At 36.6% G+C, this 10,797-nt stretch overlaps 1 long non-coding RNA gene across 1 annotated transcript; it reads left to right on the top strand.

Annotated features, from left to right (window-relative positions):
* The first annotated feature begins 1,615 nt into the window (after positions 1-1,615).
* On the top strand, positions 1,616-10,339 carry LOC121110841. Its single transcript, XR_005860174.1, has 3 exons — positions 1,616-1,691; positions 7,511-7,630; positions 10,233-10,339. It is a non-coding gene; the product is annotated as an uncharacterized LOC121110841 (long non-coding RNA).
* The last annotated feature ends 458 nt before the right edge of the window (positions 10,340-10,797 follow it).

Below are 10,797 nucleotides of genomic sequence, written 5' to 3'. Positions count from 1 at the left end.
ACAAATTGGCACTGGATTCCCCTGCTCTCTCTGCTTTGAAAATCTTGAGGTTTGCCTCAGGCTGGGAAGCCTGCAAGCCAAGGACAATTTCTGTGCAAATTCATCAAGTGAGCTTGCCCTACAGTTTCATGAAGCTGAACTTCAGCTATCACTCAAATGCTTCCTGAAACCAATTTTGGGAAACTTGACACTGAAAAGATTTTCTGAATGGACCTGGACCTTTGTGCACTATGAAAGAATCCCTCCTTAATGTGTGGAAGTTTGCCTTTAATGTAGTAGGAACCCATCATACACAAGAATTTGAACATAATCTATCAGTATTTTCTAGAGAAACTTTGCTTCTCTGGAAAGTTTCAGTAATGGTACAGGAATAATTATGGTGGTAAGGGGAAACATGAAGGAAGTTTCTCACTGTGTTGAAAAGAATACAGCTGAAGTTAGGTGAAACAACCCTTGGTGCAGGACATTGAAACTCAGTTCATGACCGAACTTATAAAAGAGATGGTGGACTTTTCCCTTGAAAATCTCAAGACCAAGTTCATTTTCTATCATAATTTTTTGGTTTATTCATTTTGGAGGTGGAGACATCAGTGAGGGTGTACAGCTGGCATTTTTTATTTATGGGAGCAAGTTTTAAGGCTAACACTGTTTCATTTTCCACTATGCGTGATCCCTAAGCAACACAAGATTAAAGAATCTTTTGCTAGATTCAGATTGTGAATTCAGTAGAACAAAATGTCCTGTATTAGACATCTGTAGCACCACAAAAAAAAATCTCTAATGCATTTTGTCTGATGCATAATTTGTTTTTGGATACCTTCCATTTGTGGAAATCAAGATCAGAATGAAGCTGTCAGGATCTATCAGAACATGTTTTGCAGAGTTGTACTAAAAAAAGAAACCATAATCCTTAAGTGATCAGGGAAAAATCTTTTAGAAATGGGGAGGCGAGGCTTCACATGTACGATCCCCGCAGTGACAAGAATGTTATCAGAATTCTGTCTCCGGTTCCAGACATTAAAAATGAGTGCAAAATATTCAAAGGGATTCTGGAAATAGTTATTAAAAAACAAACTTCCAGAAAACTGGGCTTGTAATAGTAGATTAGACTTTGTTCAGCCTCTTTATTCAGGAAAGAATAAGAGGTAGGTTGACTACAGTCAAAATGTGTCATTTCGTTCTGAGAAGGGCTGAAATCTGACCATGTTCATATATTTTATTGTGTCTTTTGAGCTGTAACAGTAGTTGAGATATTTACAGCATGCTATGTAACAGTACACACTTGAGAGTAATGTGTCCTGAATCAACTTTTCTGTTGTGGAGTCAACTACAATTCAACTGTAATTTTGCCTTATAAATTCATTTTTAAGAGATCTTTAAGTACTTTGTGAGAACAGACTATAAAGGGCATTTTTTATGTAATTACACTGTTTAACAAGATTGTGTAATTTCTATCCCTGAAATAAGTATTTTCTTATATGTGGGGTGATATTTCAGTAGAATCAGGAGAGTGTGTTGGCTGTTTAAGAATACTCTGCCAGAAATCTTGATTTAAGTGAGGACAAGGAAAATGTTTATGATAAGTTTTTGTTTGTTTGTTTGTTTTGTTTTTCAGGTTCTCTGAAGATTAATATTATCCCTCATTTGCAGAACCATTAAAAACTTGTAATCAAGCAAATGAGAACGTAAATGTAAGTACAAGATTGAGTTGGTGCTTCAGTATATACACAAAATCATATATTTTCTGAATCATCAAGCATAACTTAATCCCTCAGGGAAGTCATACTTGACCAGTCATTTTGGTGAATATGCAGAAATGCTGATAAAAATAAAAGAAATAACTGGTTTTGATGTGATAATGTTTTGGATGTTTATTTTTTGTTTGTTCTGGTCACAGTTTGCCAAGACTTACTAATTTCAGATCTTGGTGTGTATTAAAACTGCTTTTCCATAGCTTTAGATACTGGATTACTTCTGTCCACACATTGTATTTACTGTAATCGTTTTTCTTTTTGGAAATTGCTCTGGTTGTTATCCAACAGATAGAAATTTTAGCAATTACTTTTGCTAAATGGGACATCAGTTCTTCAAACATGCTTTTCTCCTTAAAGCTGTTTCTGCATTCATATTTTAGAACATTTTATTCATCTTTAACTCAGGAATGACCTTTGTCAGCTGTCACTGTCAACTAGGCATTGCTGCTCTTGACAGTTACTGTCAGCTCTGAAGAGATGTAAATCTCTATCCTATATTCCACAGGGATGGAAAACTGAAGATCTCTTAACTGGAATACATTGTGGAATAAGAACAACCACCCACATACACAGTAAATACTATTCCTTCAGAAAATAACTTGTCCTACTTACTATCTAAAATAGGGACAAACATTTAATGTGACACATATTTAAAATAGGTCAGAGTAACATTTGGAGGATGTAATAAAAGGAATTGTAAAAAGTTCATATGTTCTGGCATGGTTAGAGATTCTGTATAGTGCAGTAAAACACAAAATTATTAGCAAAAGCCACCTGAGAAATAATTTTTTCCCCCCCTACTCTATATTTTCTGATTTGTGTAGTCAAAAACAGTGCATAAGGATTTTTCTATTCACAAATTTGTAATAATTATAGAATTTGTACACGTATAATTACTCACTGGTAATAACCGATAAAATACTCACTGGTAATAACTGATGGTTTTGAATGTGCGTCTTCATTAATTCTATTCGACCAAGAAGCCTAGAATTCAGCAAATCATCACAGGACCACATTACTTGAGAAGTCTCCTTGAATATTCACTAGGTTGACAAATCAAAGGACAAGCCTGATTGAGAATTACATAATCCTCAGTTTTATTTTTTAGTTTCTCAGCTAAAAAATGAAGGAAATGGAGGAAAACAGTAGAAGCAAAGACAGTGCCTTAGCTTTTTAACATTATCATGATCTTTGAAAATTTGAGACAAAAGAATGTGTTGAGGCTGGTATTTAAATGCAATGAATGATTTGGAACCCAATGCCACAGGACATTGTTGGTCGGAAAGCTTTGCAAGCCAGATCAGTCTGAGGATTGTCTTTCTTGAATGTGTTTGCCTGTGTCTATGTTTGTGTGTGCATTTGTGTGTAAACATCCAGAGAAAGAGAGAACTCTACACAGATTCAAGAGATTAATTTAATGTATGTATTCTAATTTTTATGTTTTGTTTTTCTGTATCAAAGTTGCAAGGATGAGTCAGTGCCTTTCACTGCTTTTAAGTCCCTGTGTTATGGACCTGGGACAGTTTGTGAGGAAACCTAGAAGGCAGATGCAGAGCAGGAGAAAGAGTAATTTTTTTCTTCTTTCTGTTCTGCATGAGTATTCTGAAGGAGTAGAATATGGGAGGAAAAAGCAAACTCCTACAGTCCTTTTCTCTAACATTGAAATTTTCTTCCTGATCTTAATCTATTGGGTTATGGGGCAGTCCTGGAGAATCGAAAACTTGTGACTGTCAGTTTTTCTTTTCCCTTGCTCTGTTCCTCTTCTTTGGTAAGTCTCCATAAAGTCAGGAATAATGTGGCCTTAATCAACTTTTCTTGTTAAGAACTAGGTAACGGAGGAAAAATAGTTATTTCTGTAGCTCTTGAGGAATACAATAATCATGAGATTTGATCAGGGAAAGTTTTATTAACCACTTATATACTTTTCTATTAACACTGCCCCCTGGAAGTAATTCTTAGAAATGAAAGCTGAGATTCAATTGGGCTAGAAATGGGCATCCAAGGGGAGTTCTATTTGGATTTCTCTTTGTTTTCATTTTAGGAAATTCAAATCACTGGAGCATTCAAATCTTAAAAGCCTCAATAGGCTAACATTACTGGTTAATATGAAGTTGCTTCCACAAACCAAGAATACTAAAGCTAAGACAAACCTAGTCCCAAATGAGCAATCTTCATGCTAAGTGTCTTCTTCTGCTATAAATCCACACATGTATCTTTCCATAATGTCAATGGAAATCCTCTGGTAGACTAGAGTAATATCTGTCCCTAAGGAAACAGATGATTCAGATCTTGAAGAGTAGCTACTAAACGAAACACATCACAGTTCAGTCGATTTAGTCATTTCATTAACGTTAAGTGCCTTTTACCCTGGTGAAATAGATATAAAAAGAATATGATATTGATTTTAAAGTAAAAATTCAGTCAACATTTTCCAGAGAAAAAATCTGAAGATATTTAGAAAATGTTATTAACATAGTTAACAGAGTATGAAACCTTAGTTGTGATGGTCAAGCAAAGGAAGTTACTAACAGTCTGAGATATCCACAAAAGGAAAAACATGGGTCTTTTCTATCCCACAGAAGTAGCTATCACCACTATCAATTTTTCTTTTCTTTTCTTTCTTTTTCTTTTTTGAAAGACCACAGAGTATATATCACAACCACAACTCTGTCTCCTTTTCCCTTGTATAGACATGCCTATTTATTAGGTTTCTGGCAAATTTCCAGCCACCTCCAGCAGTGATAGTTTGTTTGCTGTGTGCAGCACTAGGCACTTTCAATTTGAAAGATCAATTTGAGGTGGTGATATTTCAAAATTTGGATCTCTTTTTTGTCAGCTGTCAGAGATAGCGCCTGCTTGAACAGAACTACTTATCAATACTGGTCAGAAAAATAAAAAATAAAAAAAAGAAGAAAAGATTTTTACAAATTTGGTTTCAGTATTTTTCCTATATGTTTAAGTCTTTTTTTTTTTTTTGAAAGTTCAAATAGATTTCTTAGAAAATCTTTGTTAGAAATGAAAAATGTATATTTCCTTTCAACCATTTTTGACATCTCTCAAGTTTTCTGATTATTTTTTGACAACCCAGCTGTACTCCAAACTGCTTGTTTATCTTGAAATATATATATAAATGATCTGAGAAAAAGAGATAGAAAATAGGAACTGAAAATATATCAGCAAAGAGGCAACGATGCTACTTATAACAATGATTACTTTGGTAGCTATGGTGCTGGCAATTTTTTCTTTTTGAAAAAAAAAAGCTATAATGCTGCAAAAGGCACATAAGAAACAAAATTTAAACTAGGGTAACTTCCAGACTTGATTATAGTATTAGAAGAGATTCAGACTTCCTCTACAATTAGTTTATAATGAAAAAATTCAATTAGTATTATTTTTTTTTAACTTAGCATCATTTTATAAAATTATCCAGACGATTAATAAAAGAAAATTTCAAGAAGTCACAGGACACATTCTTGTAGAATGTGTGGGCAAGTTTTCCTCTAGGGATCATAAAACATAGCTGAATAGTCAGTGGCCTTTGTATGACTGAAGCGACAAACATTAGGTTGAAATTCTGAAATCGAAAATTAAATGTTTCCCGTATTGCATTTATCCTGTTTATTCAGCAGGCATTTCTGTCCTTAGCTCTGCCAATTTTTTAATGTTTAAAAGAATAAAACAAACATAAATAAAAGTTTCTCTATCGGTGCAATTTTGATACCCTCACTCATGATGTAAATCTCTTCAAGAAAAAAGACACACCAAACCTGTTGAATGAAATCATTACTTTGTGATTTGTAAATTTGATTGGATAGATTCCTTATATCACCTGCAAAATTTGGACTTATGCTTTATAAGTGAATTTGTCTCTAGGTGTAGATACCTCACCATTCTACTAGTGGGTACTTTAAGTAAAACAATTGTGGTGCCTGAATCAATGTACAGAATGTGGGGATAATTGCATGCCTGTTGTACTTAATGATGTGCCTTATTTGGGTTAATATCTTTTGGGAAAGACCTGGAGGTTCAGAGTGCCTCTCTGAACTAAGCAGCTTTGTAACAACATGTTTTCTGAAAGGTGAACAGCAATTTGCCGTCTAGCACTGAGTTCAATGTATTTAGTGTGGTGAAGGTGACATCTGCAAAAATGATTTGATAGTTTTTTGCAATGACATTGAAACTGAGCTCTGATTCATTTATTGAATATCCTTGATTTGTCTTTCTGTACTGCATTGAATTTTCTGTTACAGACAAAGTCTGAAAAAATTGTAATACTTTGATAAAGCCATATGTCTGGCAGAGATTGGATAAAATAAATACACCCTCTTAGCCAGAGCCTGCACAATTTCTCATGTTAAGGGATTCTCTGCTGTTGCTAGTTTATTGGTTATTTTGTTGTTGTGTTTAAGAAGTTGTGAAATTAAGATTTCTGTGATAATGCAGATAATGAAAATTATAAACTGCCTTTAATGCTATTACTTTAAAAATCAGTCATTAGCAAGTTCATGTGTTGAAAGATCTCTTGGTTTGTTGCTTACTGAGATGCTGTGATCCCCATGACTATTTCCAGGAATGGTAGACTGGTTTAGACAGCTTTTGAGGTAAACATTTCAGATTACTCTCTTTTTCTATCATTGACTGTGCACCAGTTCTGCTGGTTAACCCAAGGCAACTGTCACTTGTTTTTCTTCCAGATCAGTTGATCACTGGCTGAGGTGACTCATTTTCACCCATCTTTAAAATGAGTTTAGTGCTTTGAAAAAGGCTTTTGGAATACCAAATCACAAGAGAGAAATACATTTTGAAATATAGTATTATGTTTAAAATATTTTCCTATTCTAAAATCCAATGATATAAGGTTTTTTTGCATGTGGTCTTTTACATCTTGGTGAAGGAATTGCAACACATTTTTAAAACTAGACAGCCACTTCTAACTCCTGTGTCACTGTGGACAATTATTCCATTTTCTTATACAGAAACTGTTTTTCTACAACAACTATATTTTTATATTCAGATGTATTTCTTATATGCTCCAGTAATTATTTTCTACTTCAACCTGCACAATTCAATTAGGATAATGGAATATTTTAATACTTTTTTTTAGTAACTGTGGAAAAACATGGTTGTATTCAATTAAACTGTTTTTATCTGTTCTGTGGAGTTGCTGACACACTGAAAACATTCTAGACCTTATATTATATAACATATCTATAAAATATATCCCAACAGTTTCCTTCTTCTTGATAGTAGATGGTCTACATGCTTCAAAAAAAGTTACAGTATTGCTTTTGCAAACAGATGGGGAATAATGTAACCTACATTAGGTCACATTGAATCTCCAGTAGATTAAAATGATTTAAAATATAAACCTTAAAATGTGAAGCTTAATGACTTCCTGCAATTTTATTATTGCATTTGTGGATGTTTACATAACTGTATAGTTTCTTTTCTTCTTTTTTTTTTTTTTAATTTTGGAGTTCTACAGGTATTTCAATTTTCCCCTTTTCCTTTCTACTGGGTGCTCCCTTTGCATTTTGTCATAAAATAAAAATAAAGAAATGAGCCCTAATTTTACTTTCTCTACACCACTTATCTTATGCTGTTCTATTATGTCTCCTTTGCTCTTTCTCTGATATCATCTCTTCATATAATGTATTTTTTTTAAAGAGGTGGTGACTGGAACTGCACAGGCCAATAAGCCTTTACAGTGGAACAGGATAATGGATAATGATAGAACCTATTATATTTTATTACAGCTGTACATTTTGGACAGATTTTCTACAATCATTCCCAAACATAATTTTTTAAGTGATAGGATCACATTTCATCTGAATATCAAGAAGTTGAAATCTACAGCTGAATGCATCTCTTGTCAGGTATGTTTTTCTCTTTTACAGTTTTTAAACACATGATAAGATTAACATTGCATACAATTCAGAAGTTCTATTCTTGAGGTGCCTGTTGATGTACTTAAATTCTAAGTCGGAGTATTTCTTTTGGAGAGCTGTGGTTCCACTGTGGTCTAGCTGCCTGACTACTTCAGGGCTAACCAAAACCTAAAGCATATTCTCATGGGCATTATTCAAATGCCTCATTAACCCCAACAGGCACAGGGCACCAACCACCTCACTAGGAAGCCTGTTCTGGTGTCTGACCACACTCATAGTCCAGAGATGTTTCCTAATACCCAGCCTGACCCTCCCCTGGCAACTCTGTGCTGTTCTCGTCCTGCCATCAGTTCTCAGGGGCACAGAACCTCCCTCTGCTTCGTCTTCTGAGGTTGCTGCAGAGAGCGAGGTCGCCCCTCAGCCTGCTGTTCTCCAGGCTGGGCAACTACAGTGCCTGCCCTCAGCCTGTCCTCACAATGTGCCTGCAGCCCTGTCAGCAGCTCTGGTGCCTCCTCTGGGAGCTTTAGAGCACCTTCACCTCCTTTTTGTATTGTAGGGACAAGAACTGTACACAAAATACAAGGTGAGGCCACATGCATGCTGAATGTAGTGGGAGAATCACCTCTTTTGACTGACTGTACCTAATGTGGTTTGCCCTGCCTGCTAAGTTATAATGATGATTCATATTGAGTCTGCTGAAAACCAACACCCTTGGGGTGAAAATTGGAACAAAATAACATAAATTAAACAAAAGATAGAGCTTCAAAATTAGGAATTTCAAACATGCTAGACTAAATGTGGTAGGTCATTTGCACAAACATACCATCTTTGACAGTGGCAGATAATTCCTGGGGCACACTTTTTGGCAGACAAGACTGGAAAAATTTGCTTTCTGCAGAAACTTATTTCTTAACTTCAGTTGCTAGGTTTCCCACTGTTGTAAAAAAATATAATGGTTTACGTCTCCTTGACCAATGTCCAGACTTCCTGGGCACCTTTGCCCTGCAGTACTGACTTCCAAGGGACTCTCCCAGTCATCATTTTAAACAGTCCGAAGTCTGCTCTCTGGAAGTCCAAGGTAGTGGTTTTGCTTATCCCCTTCCTGACTTCACCAAGAATAGAAAACCCAGTCATTTTGTGGTCACTGTGCCCAAGACAACTTCTGACTACCACATCTATGACCATTCCTTTCCTGCTGATAAACAGCAGATCTAATGGGGTGCTTCCCCTACTGGTCTCTCTTAGCAGCTGTGTCAGGAAGCTATCTTCCACACACTCCAGGAACCCCCCTTAGACTGCTTCTTCTCAGCTATGTTGTATTTCCAGTGGACTCTTCACTGGGTAAAAACCCAGAGAGAGGTGGTGAATGGAGTTAAATCCAGCTGGTGACCAGTCACTAGTGGTGTTCCTCAGAGGTTAGTATTGGGATTTGCCCTGCTCTGTATCTTTATTGACAGTCTGGACGAAGGAATTGAGTGTACCCTCAGTAAGCTTGCAGGCACCAAGCTGGGAGGAAGTGTCGATGTGAATGAGGGTAGGAAGGCCCTACAGGTGGATCTGGATAGGCTAGATCAATGGACTGAGGCCAATTGTATGAATTGTAACAAGACCAATTATGGGATCCAACATTTTGGTTGCAGAAACCCTATTCATTGCTACAGGTTTGGGGCAAGGTGGCTGGAAAGCTGCATGGAGGAAAAGGGTCTGGGGGTGCTAGTTGACAGTCAGCTGAACACAAGCCTGCAGTGTGCCCAGCTAGCCAAGAGGCCAGTAGCATCCTGGCTTGCATCAGAAATAGTGCAGCCAGCAGGAGCAGGGAGGTGATCGTTCCTGTACTCAGGACTGGTGAAGGTGCACCTTGACTGCTGTGTTCGGTTTTGGGCTCCTCACTCCAAGAAAGATATCAAGACCCTGGAGCATGTCCAGAGAACAGCAGTGAAGCTGAGAAGGGTCTTGGAGCACAAGTCTTATGAGGAGTGGCTGAGGGAAGTGGGATGGTGCAGTCTGGAGAAGAGGAGGCTCATGGAAGGCCTCAGTGCTCTCTTCAACTCTGTAGTTGCAGTATAGGTTTTGGTGAAGTGGGGGTCGGCATCTTCTGCCACATAACTACCAATTGGACTAGAGGGAATGGCCTGAAGTTGTGCCAGAGGAGGTTCAGGATGAATATTAGGAAAAATTTCTTCTCTGAAAGAATGGTGATTGCACCAGGATGCCCAGGGGAGAGGTAGAGTAATCAGAAGTTTTCAAGAAAAGGGTAGATGTTATACTGAGGGTTGTGGTCTAGAGCAGTCACAGGCATGGGTTAATGGTTGGACTAAGTGATATTAGTGGTCTTTCCAACCTTAATGATTCCATAATTCTCTGAAATTTGTATTTTGAAAAGATAATGTTTTGTATTAAAAAGAGGTTTTATTGTAATTTGCTTCCAGAAATTGCAATATCTTTGGTGTCAGCATAGATACAACTTCAGTGGCAACTGGTTAATAATCTGTGACTGTACTTGATCATTTACAGAAAAAAGGAGCATACTTTCACTTAAGCATGCTTTTGGTAGCTTGGAACATCCCACTGTTTATTTGTCCCATTTTAGATAGTCCATATCTGAGAAAGGAGATGAGAAGTAGCTTCTTGTGGATTGCAGATTGCAGAGTACTAACCCCATAAGCAGATTGCAGAGTACTTACTGAAAGATTCAAGGTATGAATTTATATTGCATACTTACTGGGATTATTTCAAGGTAGCAAAAACAATAACATTGTTAGCAATGATTTAGAAAAAAAAGCTGTTCTCCTTTTGTTTATGACTTCAGAACGAATGCATTACTTTCCATCTCAGAGGGCCGGTAAATAGATAAAACTTTTAACAACTGTAGGGTGCACTGATACTCTACTGATATGAAATATAAATATCTAGCATCTAACTCTGGATCTGTGTTGTCTATGCAAAGGCAAAGTCTGATTTAAATGGGATTAGCAGTGTGCATGAATTTAAGCATGTCCATAAATGTCTGCAAGGCTTTAGTTATTCAGTGCACTCATTATCTCAATTTGTTGTTTCGTGGAATTGTTCCAAGTATCTCATCTAATCAGATCCTCCTGCAGGCACAACATATGCTCACAATAATGTTAGCTATATATAGATCCCTCCACAATTGT

The sequence above is a fragment of the Gallus gallus genome, chromosome 5 (genome assembly GCF_016699485.2).
Source record: "Gallus gallus isolate bGalGal1 chromosome 5, bGalGal1.mat.broiler.GRCg7b, whole genome shotgun sequence".
Classification (NCBI taxonomy): domain Eukaryota; kingdom Metazoa; phylum Chordata; class Aves; order Galliformes; family Phasianidae; genus Gallus; species Gallus gallus.
This window is presented reverse-complemented; position numbering and strand designations above follow the sequence as displayed.